At 46.6% G+C, this 17,037-nt stretch overlaps 1 protein-coding gene across 1 annotated transcript in view; it reads right to left on the reverse strand.

The window, feature by feature from the left end:
• Positions 1-541: 541 nt before the first annotated feature.
• The window catches only part of LOC141180638 (uncharacterized protein C8orf76 homolog), a 211,217-nt gene continuing 194,721 nt past the window's right edge, over positions 542-17,037 (reverse strand). The window contains exon 3 of the transcript XR_012256290.1: positions 542-1,029. The gene's annotated coding sequence lies outside the window, so the exon portion shown is untranslated. The remainder of the gene's footprint in view (positions 1,030-17,037) is intronic.

Here is a 17,037-nt window from a genome sequence, read left to right on the forward strand (position 1 = left end):
CTATATGTTATTCCGATGTATAATCTATATTACTGTAAAGTTTCATGCAAATCCGTCCAGTAGTTTTTTTGTGAAAGAGTAACAAACATACATACTCACAAACTTTCGCATTTATAATAGTAGTAGGATTGATAAAAATCAGTACATTTTATGGTTTGGAGTAGCTGCTACAGGTAAGAATGCATGCTACAAGAAGCCCTATTGTATGACCATTGAAAAGCACTACAATGATAAATAAGTGCTACAGCTCATAAGTCTAATAGATGAGATACAAGGGCGGCAGTAGAAGCATTTACCTCACTGCCCACTAATGAATGAAACCAAATATTGCCGAATAAGGCTCATTTGGATATGAAAAGATATCTATTGTGATCCAAATAGTTTTCTATGTATAGAGACTGGAGAGACGGCTGAACACCGGGATGAGCAGTGTAGTTGTACATAGAAGCAGTTTTCTCTTGCTACGTATAGCATAATCCCTTTTATCCAATTTCCTGATAAATAAGCCCTCATAATAAAGTGAATAGTGTATACCGAGTATGATTATATTGAGGACTCACTATTGGTGGTGATTTATTCTGAAGAATAATATATTAGACAAATAAGCCCTCGATGCACAACTGCCATAACAGAAGCACAAGCACTTTAATAGTTATGGCTCATAGAACCCAGCGCTGAATTATCAGAAACATCCAGTACTGTGTGATTTTAAGTGTGTGTTATCTTTTCCGTTATTATATCTAATAATCAAAATAAAAGTTATGTTTTATATTTCGGTCTTTATTAAGGGATCTCTATTTGCCTTTGGCAATTTGTGTGTACATGAAGTAAACCCTAAGCCGACCTTTGAACAGAGTTTTTGTGTGTCTGATCCACACAATGTTACTCCACATTATGAGCTAAAGAGGAGTTAAAAATGAGCAATTGCTGCCTATTTGCTTCTGTGCTGATCTGACACATGGGCCCATCAGGTAAAGTGATGGAAGGAAGTTTTCTCTCCTCATGTTGAAAAATGACATTTTCTGCCACCTATTGATGAGAGAAAAAAAGTGATGAAGATTTACAAACTTCTAACATTAGTCAGTGAAAAACATACAGAACAAGGATGCAAATGTATCTTTTTTTTGACAATCCAATCATTTGAATGGGCCAGTTTTATCTGCAAATCAGATTACAATCAAACATGTCTCAAATTTCTTTTGTGAACCATCAGCATCAGAAAAGGTCCATAGACTATAATTATTATGTTTTTATAAGCAAAGAAAAGGAACACAATGCAAACTCTAAAATCAGACATTTAAATGGATGAGTTTTGTGGGCAAACAGGGTCTGACTGGAGCACCGGGACACTGGACGATTATCCGGTGGGCCAGGGTCCTTGGCAGGACCCTGAGCTGGACGTAGAGGGGGCCCACTGGTTTCAACTGAATGTGCGTCCGAGGACATTTCATTAATGATCAGTATTGTAATATTCGGTCACTATGTTGTAATATCTGGTCCGGTCATGGTGTGGTATTTATCTCTGTATGTATTATTATTTGGTCACTATGTGGTGTGGACATGGTGTGGTGGTATTTCTCCCTTGTATGTGGAATTATTTGGTCGCTATATGTTGGTAATATCTGGTCTGGTCATGGTGTAGCGATATTTCTCCCTTTTACAGTATGTGGTATTGTTTGGTCACTATGTGGTGGTCATATGTGGTCTGCTCACGGTGTGACAGTAGTTCTCCCTTGTATGTGGAATAATTTGGTCGCTATATGCTGCTAAAATCTGGTCTGGTCATGGTGTGGCAATATTTGTCCCTTATACAATATGTGGTATTATTCGGTCACTATGTGGTGGTAATATGTGGTCTGGTCACGGTGTGGCTGTATTTCTCCCTTCTACGTGGGATTATTCGGTCGCTTTATGCTGGTAATATGTGGTCTGGTCACAGTGTCGCGTTAGTTCTCCCTTGAATGTGGTATTATTGGTCTTGAAAAAGTGGATTATGTTGTGTATAGCAGTCAATTGTTCTCTCTGATATTAATTAGGAGAATAATCTTTATTTAGATTTGTGATTAAATACTTGGAACAAGATGCACTTACAGGAATTCTACTGTGAAAACAAGTAATCACCTTTCCAAAGGATAAGTGATAAGGTATTGATTGGTGGGGGTCTGACTGCTGGGACCCGCACCGATTGGTAGAATGTGGAGCTTTTATCCCCACTAGACTGGAGCAGCATGTGCGACTTCACCACTGATCCATTCATTCCCTCAATGGCTGCGAGCGCTGCTCTTGTTTTTTTCTGGAAGCCCCAAAGAGAATGAATGGATCTGCGGTCAGACATCCCACCTGCCGCTGCATTTTAAAATGGGGATAAAAGTGTCCTGTCAGGGATAAAACTTCCCAATTCTGATCAGTGCGGTTTCCAATGGACGGACCCAAACGATCATTAAGTTATCACCAATCCTGAGGAGCCCATGGATCGGTGATAACTTGTTTTCACCAAAGAAGCCCTTTAATGCAAACTACCGTAATTGTACATCCCAGTTGTGCTGTGCGCACAGTAGATGTGCAGGAGCTGCCTGTGTTTTACAGTCGAGGTTCCACTATAACGGGGATAACGGCTAACAGGTATCTGCATCTAGCTGTAGGGTGGGCCCCAGTCTCCCCAGTCCGACGCTGTGGGCAAATATAACCTGGCTGGGCAATTGTAGCCAATTTTGCTGCAAAAAAAGAAAAGTCTTTTTACCTTTTTAACCGTTACTTTCAATGTCTTGGATAAATGTGTAACCCTTTATTAAATTCTGCCTTTATTATGGGGATCTCATGGTAGTAGAGCATACCAGAGGTTGACTATATTTTATTTTTTATTTATTTATTTTTTACAGAAAGATCAAGGTAAAGAAAAAAAAAAAAAGTAAAAAAAAATGGAAACCAAAAGAAAATAAACAGACCACACCTTTTTGGTAAATTGTTATACTTTGAGCAGTCCCATGATATAAGCTGGTGCAGGTCACTAATCAGACAAATCCACATGAATGAGTGTAAGAAGTGAATGCAGCACTCACCGCTATAATAAAACATTGTATTCCATCATTAATAACCATCAGCTTCTCACAGAGGGAGGTCGGCGAGTGGTACATACAGTGCATTGTGAAAGGATTTGGCCCCCTTGAACTTTTCTACCTTTTGCCACATTTCTGGCTTCAAACATAAAGATATAAAATTCAAATTTTTTTGGGAAGAATCAACAAGTGGGAATGAAATCTATTGGATATTTTAAACTTTTAAAAAATAAAAAAAAAATGAAAAGTGGGGCGAGCAATATTATTCGGCCCCTTTACTTTCAGTGCAGCAAACTCACTCCAGAAGTTCAGTGAGGATCTCTGAATGATCCAATGTTGTCCTAAATGACTGGTAACGATAACTAGAATCCACCTGTGTGTGATCAAGTCTCTGTATAAATGCACCTGCTGTGTGATAGTCTCAGGGTTCTGTTTCAAGTGCAGAGAGCATCATGAAGACCAAGGAACACACCAGGCAGGTCCGAGATACTTTTGTGGCGAAGTTCAAAACCGGATTTGGATACAAAAAGATTTCTCAAGTTTTAAACATCTCAAGGAGCACTGTGCAAGCGATCATATTGAAATGGAAGGAGTATCAGACCAATGCAAATCTACCATGACCCGGCCGTCCCTCTAAACCAGTTTTTCCCAAACTCCAGTCCTCACGGACCCCCACAAGTTGTGTTTTCAGGATTTCCTTAGTATTGCATAGGTGATGTAAGTATCATCAAGGCATCAGGAATTCTCTCACCTGTGCAATACTATGGAAATCCTGAAAACATGACCTGTGGGGTCTGTGAGGACTGGAGTATGGGAAACACTGCTCTAAACTTTCATCTCGAACAAGGAGAAGAGTGATCAGAGATGCAGCCAAAAGGCCCATGATCACTATGGATGAACTGCGGAGATATAGAGCTGAGGTGGGATAGTCTGTCCATAGGACAACAATCAGTCGTACACTGCACAAATCTGGCCTTTATGGAAGAATGGCAAGAAGAAAGCCATTTCTCAAAGATATCCATAAACAGTCTGGTTTGAAGTTTGCCACAAGCCACCTGGGAGACACACCAAACATGTAGAATAAGGTGCTCTGGTCAGATTAAACCAATATCGAACTTTTTGGCCACAATGCAAAACGATATGTTTGGCATAAAAGCAACACAGCTCATCACCCTCAAAACACCATCCCCACTGTCGGACATGGTGGTGGCAGCATCATGGTTTGGGCCTGCTTATCTTCAGCATGGACAGAGAAGATGGTTAAAATTGATGGGAAGATGGATGGAGCCAAATACAGGACCATTCTGGAAGAAAACCTGTTGGAGTCTGCAAAAGACCTGAGACTGGGAAGAAGATTTATCTTCCAACAAGACAATGATCCCAAACATAAAGCAAACTCTACAATGGAATGGTTAGAAAATAAAAGTATCCAGGTGTTAGAATGGCCAAGTCAAAGTCCAGACCTGAATCCAATCGAGAATCAATGGAAAGAGCTGAAAACTGCTGTTCACAAACGCCCTCCATCCAACCTCAATGAGCTCGAGCTGTTTTGCAAGGAAGAATGGGCAAGAATTTCAGCCTCTCGATGTGCAAAACTGATAGAGACATACCCCAAGCGACTTGCAGCTGTAATCGCAGCAAAAGGTGGCACTATAAAAGTATTAACTCAAGGGGGCCAAATCCTTTCACAATGCACTGTATAGGCGACGGCAGTATTGTGTATTTGCAGGATTCCAGGCCAGTATCTGCCACCCGCTGGATTTCCCATGTTAGAAGCTCTGATATTTTATTACAGGGAAACTGTCATCAGGTTTTTGCTATGTAATCTAAAAGCAACAAGTCGGGGCAGAGGACCTTATCCCAGCGATGTGTCACTTGCTGGTCTGCATGATGGCATTTTGATATAATCCCTCTTATCTGCTGCAGATCTAGCAGTTCCCTGAATTCACAGATTATGTAGAGACCAATGCGGGAAAGTTACCCCAAATGTTATAGAAGTCAGCATTGGATTTTCTGCTTTCAGATCACCTCACAGACCAATGTAAGTTAAGGGACAAGTTCAGATGACGGTTTATCCCACTGTTTTTTGAAAGAAATTTGCCATTAAAACTCATGCATACATTACAAAAAGAAATAGATGCCACAACCAGGGCCGGCTCCAGGATTTCATGGGCCCCGGGCAAAAGTCTCAGTGGGCCCCTTTCACACCTACCACGATTCATGATGCACAGAAATATAGGTATAGTACAATGCTAAAGATTTCACTGACTTCTCACATTACATGAGTGATATCTATTGTAAAGTCTACAACAGCTCAGAAACCGGCGAATCCTCCCAGCGCACAGTGCAGACAATATAGTCCTCTATACAGTATTATGGGCCCACGTAGTCCTCCATATACAGTATTATGGGCCCCACGTAGTCCTCCATACACAGTATTATGGGCCCCACGTAATCCTCCATATACAGTATTATGGGCACCACGTGGTCCTCCATATACAGTATTATGGGCACCACGTGGTCCTCCATATACAGTATTATGGGCACCACGTGGTCCTCCATATACAGTATTATGGGCACCACGTGGTCCTCCATACAGTATTATGGGCACCACGTGGTCCTCCATATACAGTATTATGGGCACCACGTGGTCCTCCATATACAGTATTATGGGCACCACGTGGTCCTCCATATACAGTATTATGGGCACCACGTGGTCCTCCATACAGTATTATGGGCACCACGTGGTCCTCCATATACAGTATTATGGGCACCACGTGGTCCTCCATATACAGTATTATGTGCACCACATGGTCCTCCACACAGTATTATGGGCACCACATGGTCCTCCACACAGTATTATGGACACCACATGGTCCTCCACACAGTATTATGGACACCACATGGTCCTCCATACAGTATTATGGACACCACATGGTCCTCCACACAGTATTATGGACACCACATGGTCCTCCATACAGTATTATGGGCACCACGTGGTCCTCCATATACAGTATTATGTGCACCACATGGTCCTCCACACAGTATTATGTGCACCACATGGTCCTCCACACAGTATTATGGACACCACATGGTCCTCCACACAGTATTATGGACACCACATGGTCCTCCATACAGTATTATGGACACCACATGGTCCTCCATACAGTATTATGGACACCACATGGTCCTCCATATAGTATTATGGGCAGCACATGGTCCTGCATCCAGTACTATGGGCACCATATATTGCTCCATACAGAATAATGGACCGCATATAATGCTCCATACAGTATGATCCCCATATATTGCTCCATTCAGTATAATGGACCCCATATATTGCTTCATAAAGTAAAATGAGCCTCATATATTGCTCCATACATAATGGGTACCATATAATGCTCCATACAGAATAATGGAGCCCAAATATTGCTCCATTCAGTATGGGCCCCATATATTGCTCCATACAGTATGGGCCCTATATATTGCTCCATAAATAGTGGGCCCAATATATTGCTCCATAAAAAATAGGCCCCATATAATGCTCCATAGATAATGGGCCCTATATAATACTCCATACATAATGGGCCCCATATATTGTTCAATAGATAATGAGCCCCATATAATACTCCATACATAATGAGCCCCATATATTGTTCAATAGATAATGAGCCCCATATAATACTCCATACATAATGGGCCCCATATATTGTTCAATCTATATATATAATTGTCTTATCCCGTCTGTCTGTCTGTCTGTCCAGGAAATCCTGCGTCAATCACTGATCTTAGCGCAAAACTTAAACACCGCTGTGCTGATTGGTCGCCGACGCTGCCCGTGACCAATCACAGATTTGGGCGCCACATTTAAATATCGGCCGCGAACAATCAGCACAGTGGTGTTTAAATGTGGAGCCAAGATCGGTGATTGGTCACGGCCGATATTTAAATTTGGCGCCCAAATCGGTGATTGGTCGCGGGCAGCGTCCGCGACCAATCAGCACATTAGTGTTTAACTTTGGCCGCAAGATCAGTGATTGGTCGCGGGCCAAGTCCGCGACCAATCAACGATTTGTGCGGCACATTTAAATAGCGGCCGCGACCAATTGGACCCGCAGCGCCGCTCCCCGGTCCTCCCTTCACGCCCTAGCCGCATGGATGTCAGCGGCGCTGCCTGTGCGGATACTTCCGCTGCGAGAACCCGGGACATGAGCTCGCAGCAGAAGTATCCCGACCCGCAGCGCCGCTCCCCGGTCCTCCGTTCACACCCTAGCCGCTGATGTCCCCACAGTATCCGCATGGTGTTACAAAGATCAGGACATTTGTGTTAAAAATCGCTGATTGGTCGCTGGCGCTGCCCGCGACCAATCACCGATTTGGGCGCCAAATTAAAATATCGGCCGCGACCAATCACCGATCTTGGCTCCACATTTAAACACCGCTGTACTGATTGGTCGTAGCCGATATTTAAATTTGGCCCCCAAATCGGTGATTGGTCGCGGGCAGCGGCCGCGACCAATCAGCAGAGCGGTGTTTAACTTTAGCGCCAAGATCACTGATTGGTCGTGTGCGGAGAGCGCGACCAATCAGCGAATCGTATTGGTGAGGAGCGGGGAGCGGCATCGTATTAGTGAGGACCGGGGAGCGCCGCTGCCTGTGCGGATACTTCCACTGCGAGAACCCGAGACATGAGCGACTGCTCGCAGCAGAAGTATCCCGACCCGCAGCGCCACTCCCCGGTCCTCCCTTCACACCCTAGCCGCTGATGTCCCCACAGTATCCGCATGGTGTTACAAAGGTCCGGACATTTGTGTTAAAAATCGCTGATTGGTCGCTGGCGCTGCCCGCGACCAATCACCTATTTGGGCGCCAAATTTAAATATCGGCCGCGACAATCAGCAGTATTGTCGCCAAATTTAAACACCTCTTTGCTGATTGGTCGCGGTCGCGACTAATCAGCGATTTTGGTGCCAAATTTAAACACGCTCTCCATTCCTCACTAACACGGTTCGCTGATTGGTCGCGGCCGCCGCCCGCGACCAATCAGCGATTTTGGCGCCAAATTTAAACACCGCTCTGCTGATTGGTCGTGGCCGCCATCCGCGACAAATCAGCGAGATTGGCGCCAAATTTAAACAACGCTCTGCTGATTGGTCGAGGCCGGCGACCAATCAGCAGAGCGTTGTTTAAATTTTGCGCCAAAATCGCTGATTGGTCGCGGCCGTCAGACGCGACTAATCAGCGACTTTGGGGCCAAATTTAAACCCCGCTCTGCATCGCTCTGCTGATTGGTCGCGGTTGCCGGCCTCGACCAATCAGCAGAGCGTTGTTTAAATTTGGCGCCAATCTCGCTGATTTGTCGCGACCAATCAGCAGTATTGGCACCAAATTTAAACACCGCTCTGCTGATTGGTCGCGACTAATCAGCGATTTTGGTGCCAAATTTAAACACGCTCTCCAGTCCTCACTAACACGGTTCGCAGATTGGTCGCGGCCGCCGCCCGCGACCAATCACCGATATTGCCGCCAAATTTAAACACCGCTTTGCTGATTGGTCGCGGTTGCTGAACGCGACCAATCAGCGATTTGGGCACCAAATTTAAACGCCGCTCTGATAATTGCGCCCCGTCGGCCGCATACCTATTCTAGAATACCCGATGTGTTCGAATCGGGCCACCATCTAGTAGATAATAAGCCCCATATAATACTCCATACATAATGGGCCCCATATATTGTTCAATAGATAATAAGCCCCATATAATACTCCATACATAATGGGCCCCATATATTGCTCAATAAATAATGAGCCCCGTATAATACTCCATACATAATGAGCTCCATATAATGCTCCATACATAAAAAAAAAAATCAAATACTCACCGCTCCTTGCTGGAAGCAGGCCTGTCTTATCAGCGTCTTCCGACTCTCTGCACTGGGACTGATCAGCAGAGGGCGCTCTGTAGTGACGTCATCGCGCCCTCTGCCCTGAGATGTCACAGAGTAAGAAGACGCAGAAGACAGAGGAGCAGCAGAGGAACAGGGAGAGGTAAGTATTGCAAACAGTTTAAAGCACTGGGGAAGGCCCAGTGCAAGTGCCCATTCGCTGGCATCAGGCCCCGCCGACTCATGGGCCCCATAGCGCGCTGGTGTCCCAGAGGGTGAGTGGGCCCCCTGCTCGCTCAGGGCCCAGGCACTTGCCCGGGTGGTGATGCCGGCCGTGGCTACAACACATACGGCACCCGTTTTTAACTGATCCGCTGCAATGATTATGTAGGAAACTGTATTCATTTACAATCATCCACAGCGTGAGAGAAAACAGCTACAACATTACTGAATAAACAGAAACCCTGCAAGTATAAGAAAATGATTTTATTAAAAATATTTTGCATATCAATCCAGTTTGAAAAAAAATAACTTATTAAGCATTTTTTGCAACGTAGCAGTCCACATCTGACAGACTCCTGTAACTCTGGACACAGTATAATAGTGTGGCCGCTGTTCTCTAGCAGGACCCTCTAATGATAGAAGCTGGACGGCATACTGGATCTCGCACAACGCTACCTGCATGCCATCTGATTTGCTAAGTGCTCCAGCCGTATAAATATCACTATGTATACAATATACTCCGAAAAGATGTCAGGGATTACTGTGAAGTTAAAATATTGTGGCCCCCATTGAGCAGGAATGATTAGAGATGGACAAGCTCCAGTTGGCAGACAGTCAGTGATGGCGGAGAGCTGATCATCTTTACTCGCTGCTCATTAGGAAAGTGGTCGCTTTCTGAAACCATTGGACTCTGAACTCGGCGTCAGACGGCATTATGTAAGAGGCCAATGTCTGAGTGGTTTTTGTGTCCGTTTGTCCTTCCTCTGTTCTTTCTGCCAAAAGATCCTCACCCATAACCTAAGGATTAAAATAAAGTTGAATTGTTACTAATATTATTTTTTTAAATTTAGCACATGAATTGAATTTCATAAATGAAAAGAAAACTTTCCCTCCGATGTCCACAAAACTGAGCGCCACTACATAAGCCACAAATAGTCTCCCCTCTCTCTCCCAGTCTGTGCAGCGGACGGGAACCATTTAAATGGGTGCAGGGCCGATTTTAGATAAAGAAAGGGGCTGGAGGCAGGGCAACCTAGAAGGAAGCCCCACATGACCGGGATGGGCCAGCAGGGTGTAATTTGAATCCCAATAATTGGGATTGGGTAGAGGTCAGGAAGGGCGGGCATTGGGACGGGGTGGAGATGGGGGAAGAGAGGTATAAGAAGGAAAAGTGCGGGAAACTGTTAGTCCAGAGGAGAAGAGCATAGGAAAAAGTAACAGAGGAACATTAAAAAAAAAAAAAAAAAATCTTACCTTAATTCCAAGTCGTTTGGGACGCTTCTCTGGCTGTCATGGAGTCTGTGGAGTCCCTTGTCGCTAGGTTGAGGGAGGCAGTAAGATCCAGGCGAGGAGGATGGCTCGAGGCCCAGCTGTCTGGTCTGTTGGGAATGCAGGCGAAGAAGAATCCACGTCGGGATCAGGAAGAACCGCCAGGAGGACGCGGCCACCCGAGAGGCTCTCCCCGGAGATGGTGGGTACGGGCAGCAGGGGCAGGCTGCGGAGCCCCTCAGGGGACCCTGCGTCTGGTGACCATGCCGGCGGAACCCCCCGCCAGCGTGCACGCCGCGGCAGGAATCCGCCCAGCCGGCCTGCTGGCTCCCCAAGTGTCGGGTTGCGGTCCAGGAAGATGGTGCCCCGCTCCGTTGTGGTGCGGCCTGCTCCGGCGGCGCGCCGCAGTACCAGAGCGCAGGCCGCGCCGGAAGGAAGGCCCATGCTGCAGACGCGTCATCCAGGGGGCGGGGCCTCACCGGAAGGGCGGCCCACGTCACTTCCGCCCCAGGAAACAGATGGCAGGAACGACAGGCCTATCAGCGGCGGGCGTGGGGACACGCCCCCCACTCCAAGATCCCGCGGCAACGTACGGAGCGGGAAATTCAAAAGTTGGAGCACCAGCGCTACTGCAGAGGCGGATAACGGAGGGAACACTAGCACGGCAGGCACACCTGGCGAGGTACCTGTCGGGGTGCCTGCTAGACAGACCAGCAGGGGAAGGATGCAGCAGAGGCGCAAGGGCAGGCAGCAATTCCAGGACCTCCTGCCTGGCCAAGTCACACCAGGCAGAGGGATGAGGCGGCAGGCAGCAGCATGGGGTTGCCTGGCAATTTTTCGCTGTCTGACACGGATCGGGCCAGGGAGTCCGGATCTGTCAATCAAGGCCGTACATGGATGGCGGTGAGGACCGGAGCAGAAATGAGTGGAGGACGAGCGGCTGGGACATCAACACAGGCTCGGGTCCCCCCTGGTGAGGTGGAGGCCAGGGGCGCGGGCCCTGAGCGCATGGAGGCGGGTGGATTGGACTTCGGTGGAGATCAAGGCGAAGCAAGGAATCGTCAGGACTCGGGGCGTACGGCTGGCGGGGACACAGCACCCGTGCAGCTCGATGAGTATGCATCTATGTATGGTTTGTCGCCCGCGGGGTCTTTAGCGGACGGGGTGGGGGATAGGCAGTTGGCGGGCCCCAGCGGGGGAAATGTTAGAGGAGGTAGTGGGTCGGATGTATGCGGGATTAGGGATATGTTGGTTAACATGTCGCTCATTCTGGCCAGATTAGAAGGCGGTGGGGCTAATCAAGTGGGGTCGTCACCAGCGGGGGTTTGGGTACATAGTCAAGTGGCGCTGTCACAGGAGGGGAGCGAATCGGCCAGGTCAGCGGTGGTGGCAGCCGGGATACCGTCTGGGGTGTCGGTGTGTGTGCAGACGGAAAAGGAGAAAGGGGATACCGTAAAACTGGATGGTAGGGCGAAAGGGGAAGTATATGTGTGTTTTGAGGGGCCGTTGTGGGCTCATTTAAAAAAAGAGGTTAAGGAAAAAATTTGGCGGGATGAGTATGTGGAAATTTTCCCTTCTTCCGATGGAAAAGTTTAACCTGGATAAGGGAAAAAAGGACGACAGTAAGAAAGAGGAGGAAGAAAAGCGCAGGTGGAGGTTGATTCCACAGACGTTTGTTAACTGGTTACAAGCTTTTGCAATAATGGCTAGCGTTATTGGGGAAAAGGCTCCTGATAATTGCTCGGGGCTGTTTTGCTACTTGGACGCCATTGGGGAGGCTCATAGGACTTATGGGGGTCAGGCATGGTTACGGTATGACGAGCAATTTCGTCAGAGGAAGACAGTTCGCCCGGAGATTAGATGGGATCAAAAGGACATTGGATTGTGGCTGAAGGTTATGGCCCCAGTGAGGTATGGGCAGTCCTTTCACGGGAGCAACAGTGGCGGGAACCAATCAGCAGGACATGGGGGAAACTGTCAGGGGGCACAAAGCACTAAGAAAGAAGCGGGAACTTGCTGGCAATTCAACGATGGCCATTGCAAATATGGGAGCTCCTGTAAATTTAAACATGTGTGCTCCCATTGTAGTGGAGGGTCACACGGAGCAACAAAATGTTTTAAAAAGGGTAAGGGAAAGCCGACAGTGGGTACCGGTCAAAGGGGGGACTCCAGTGAGGGTGCACGCAATGGCCCCCTTTCTAAGTAGGTATCCGGATCAGTTGAAGGCTAAGGTTATTTCGGAAGGTTTTTTGGAAGGTTTTAGAATACCTCTTCCTGAGCACGAGGTCCCCGTTTCAGTAAAAAATTTGTTGTCTGCCTCCCTTCATCCTGATGTGGTCAGTGTGAAATTGGCTAAGGAAGTGGAATTGGGCAGGATGGCAGGACCGTTTCAGGACTTACCTAGTAGCAAAGTGATTATCTCGCCACTGGGGGTTGTGCCCAAAAAAGAGAGGAATAAGTTTCGGTTAATTCAGCATTTGTCGTACCCCAAGGGGCTCTCGTTGAACGATGGCATTGCACAAGAATTGTGTTCAGTTGAATATACTTCATTTGATGCTGCGGTGCAATGGGTACGGCGATATGGGTCAGGATCGTTGCTAGCAAAAACGGATATCGAGTCGGCTTTTAGGTTGCTGCCAGTTCACCCGGATAGTATCCCGTTGTTAGGTTGTTTTTGGAATGGGGCATATTACGTGGATAGGTGTTTGCCAATGGGTTGTGCAATTTCGTGTTCTTTGTTTGAAACGTTTAGTACATTTTTGGAATGGGTTGTGAAGGACCTGGCATCAGTTAAGTCAGTCATTCATTATTTGGATGATTTCTTGTTTATAGGCCCTCCGCAATCGTTGTTGTGTAGGAATTTATTAAGTACTATGGTGTGGGTGGCAGAGCATTTTGGCGTACCATTGGCTGAAGAAAAGACAGAAGGCCCTTGCACAACCATAAGTTTTTTGGGCATTGTAATTGATACAGAAAGGATGGAGTGTCGGTTACCGGAGGACAAATTGATTTTGCTCAAGCAGGAGGTTGATAGAGTCGGGAGGCTGCGCAAGGTGACCCTGAGGGAGTTGCAATCGCTGTCAGGGCGACTGAATTTTGCATGCAGGATTATGCCAATGGGCAGAATATTTTGTCGCAGGTTGTCAGGCGCGACAGCAGGAGTGCGGGCCCCCCATCATTTTATTCGGCTAAATAGGGAACACAAGGAGGATCTAAAGGTTTGGAAGCTGTTTTTGGAAAGTTATAACGGCAGGTCATTAATCCAGCAGGAGTTCTTAAGCAGCTTTGATTGTGAGATATTTACGGATGCGGCAGGAGGTGCTGGTTATGGGGCCTATTGGAAAGGGAGGTGGAGTGTTGGAGTATGGCCGGGCGAGTGGACGGAGAAGGGTCTTATGAAGAATTTGGCTTTTTTGGAATTGTTTCCCATCGTTGTTGCGGTTACTATTTGGGGTGAGTGTTTTGCCAACAGGAGAATTCAGTTTCATTGCGACAACATGGGAGTGGTGTCTGTCATAAACAGCTTGTCGGCCTCGTCCCCGCCTGTGATTAGGCTGCTGAGGGAACTAGTTCTTTGTTGCCTTAACTTGAATGCTTGGATTACAGCGGTACATGTTCCAGGTGTGCAAAATACCATAGCAGATGCCTTGTCTCGTTTTCAGTGGGACCGTTTTCGGGCGCTAGCACCAGAGGCCGAGGACGCGGGACAGGAATGCCCTTCGCATTTGTGGCAGCTGGTTATGGAAGAGCAGGACATTTAATACAGGAGTCCATTACAAGGCAGACTTGGGCATCATACGAGGCATCATGGCGAGTATGGCAAAGCTGTATTTTGCAGTGGGGTGGCGTGGAGAGTGAGGGAGATAGAGAGATGGCGGTGTTGTTTCTTGTGGGAAAGGCAGCGGAGAGCGGATGGTCCGTTTCAAAAGTTAGTAAATTTGTTGCAGGATTGGCATTCGGTTTTAGATTACAGGGGTTAAAAGATGTTACAAAATCGTTTTTAGTGAAACAAGCAATTAAGGGCTTTAGGAGGGGAAGTAAAGTGTTAGATAAACGAAGACCGGTGACTTTTAGTATTTTAGAGCAGTTGGGTTTTGCGTTGGATAAGATCTGTTGTTCGGCTTTTGAAGCCACACTGTTTAGGTTGGCTTTTTCATGGGCGTTTTTCGGCGCACTAAGATTAGGTGAGTTGGTGGCACCAAGTAGGAATAAGGCTGATGGTTTGTTTGCCGAGGACGTGAGCGGTCGGGACAGGTGCACTGAATTCTGGATCAGGAGGGGGAAGACGGATCAATTGGGAAGAGGCAAGCGAGTGGTATTGGGGGAAGTTGATGGATCGTTTATGTGTCCTAGGAGATGTTTAATGGCTTATTGGCAAGTCTGGTCGGGACGTAAGGGCCCATTATTGTGTCATAAAAATGGTGAGTTTTTGTCTCGTTTTCAATTTATTGCAGTGTTTAAGAAAGGGATCATAGAATTGGGCCTTAGCCTTGAGGTATACGGGTCACATTCGTTCAGAATCGGTGCGGCGTCAGAAGCGGACGGTTTGGGTTTAAGCCAGGAGGTGATAAAGTGCATTGGGAGGTGGAGTTCAGATCGTTATCTGTCCTATGTACGGCATTAGGTGTGCAGGCTTATGTTTTATCTGGTCAGAAGTGAATACAATTCTTTGGTTGTCTTTTTGCAGGTGGCCTCCCATTATTAGTCTGGATTCTCGGACACTCTTTCGTTCATTGGGGGGCGCTGCGGGCGGACGTGAGGCCGAACGGTAGGCAATTGGGTTTTAGCAGGGAGCAAGCGGTGGTTCGGTGGCTAGGTTTTCGAGGGATGGTATGGAGAAGGATGCTGTCTGAATTCCATAAGGCGGCTCGTTTGGACCGGGCGCCGGATATTTTGGTAGTGCATTTGGGGGGGAATGATTTGGGGTCTCGGCCGGTTAGGGAATTGATGAGGGATATTCGGATTGATTTTTTAAAGTTGTGGACATCTTTTCCGGGGGTGTTAACGGTTTGGTCTGACATTGTACCGAGAAAAAAATGGAGGAAGGCTAGATCAGTGAAGGGCATTAACAGGGCACGAGTTAAGTTAAATAGGGCCATAGCAGCGTTTGTCGGTAGGAACGGGGGAATAAGTGTTCGGCATCTTGATCTTGAGGCAGGGGTTGGAGAATTTTGGGCAAAGGATGGCGTACATCTGAACGATGTTGGAATTGATTTGTGGACATTGGCTATACAGGAGGGGATTGAGAGGGCCATGGCGGTGTTGGGGCGCTCACAAGCCTGAGGTGGTCAGGGCTGTTCGTTTGTGGCGGGGGGTGGGGTTCTTGGAGTTGGCACAGAAGTGTCGGTGGAAAATTATTTGAATTTTACATGCAGTGGTTTGATTAAGAGGGATGATCTGGCATCTGGTTTTTGGGGCTCTGGACGGGGTTTTACCCTGGGAGCTTTTGGTGCCCTCGAGCTGGTGATGGACGGCTGAGGGTAACACGGTGGTTCGACTTCGGTTTAGTTTTGCCAGATCAATTTTTAACTCCAAGAACCCTCCCTTCTTATTTATTTCATAATAATGTATATATGTTAATGTTGTTTGTTAATAAAATGGCCGCTGTGGCCAAATTTATCCAAAGAAAATTACAGGTGCAGTGTTTTTATTTGTTAAAGTATGTAAGTGTGGTAAGATGGGGGCGGAGGCTTATGAAAGGTGGAACCCGGGTTGGCCGTATACGGTCAAGTGGGGCCCTGGGGAAAAGTTTAAAGTGGGGTCCCAAATGCTGACATACAGCACCACACAAACATTTAGCTTGTATTTACATGCGCTGAGATCAGGCCGCTAAACGAGAACAATCCACAATACTGAAGCCGTTCGACGCTTGTTTCCCGACCTCTTTACACCAGCTGAGGAAGAATGATGGATACAGAACAATCACTAATAGATCAATCTGTCCCCATACAGCATCATGTTATCAGCAGCACATCTGCAGGTTACACCGGCCGATGTGCTGCTGAGAACAAGGATTTTTGTTCTGGCATAAACAATCCAATTACTCGATGAATAGGCAGCATTTTGCTTGTTTAGTATAATACATGCCATAGACTCCATATTTTATAATGTGCCCCACAGCCCCCCATATTGTATAATGTGCCCCATAGTCCTCCATATAGTATAATACACTCCCTATAGATCTCTATATAGTATAATGCCCTCCCCATAGCCCTCCATATTGTATAATGTGGCCCATATTCCTCCAAATAGTATAATACACTCCCCATAGCTCTCTATATAGTATAATGCACCTCATAGTTCTCCATATAGTATAATGCACCTCATAGCCCTCCATATAGTATAATGCACCTCATAGCCCTCCCTATAGTATAATATACTCCCCATAGTCCTTCATATAGTATAATGCACTCCCCATAGTCTTTCATATTGTATAATCTGGCCCATATTCCTCAATATAGTAAATACATTCCCCATAGCCCTCCATATAATATAATACACTGCCCCATAGCCCTCCATATAGTATAATACACTGCCCCATAACCCTCCATATAGTATAATACACTCCTTATAGTATAATGCACTCCCCAAAGTCTTCAATATTGTA

This window comes from Phyllobates terribilis, unplaced genomic scaffold, assembly GCF_046119375.1.
Source record: "Phyllobates terribilis strain yellow unplaced genomic scaffold, ASM4611937v1 Scaffold_34__1_contigs__length_13252353, whole genome shotgun sequence".
Classification (NCBI taxonomy): domain Eukaryota; kingdom Metazoa; phylum Chordata; class Amphibia; order Anura; family Dendrobatidae; genus Phyllobates; species Phyllobates terribilis.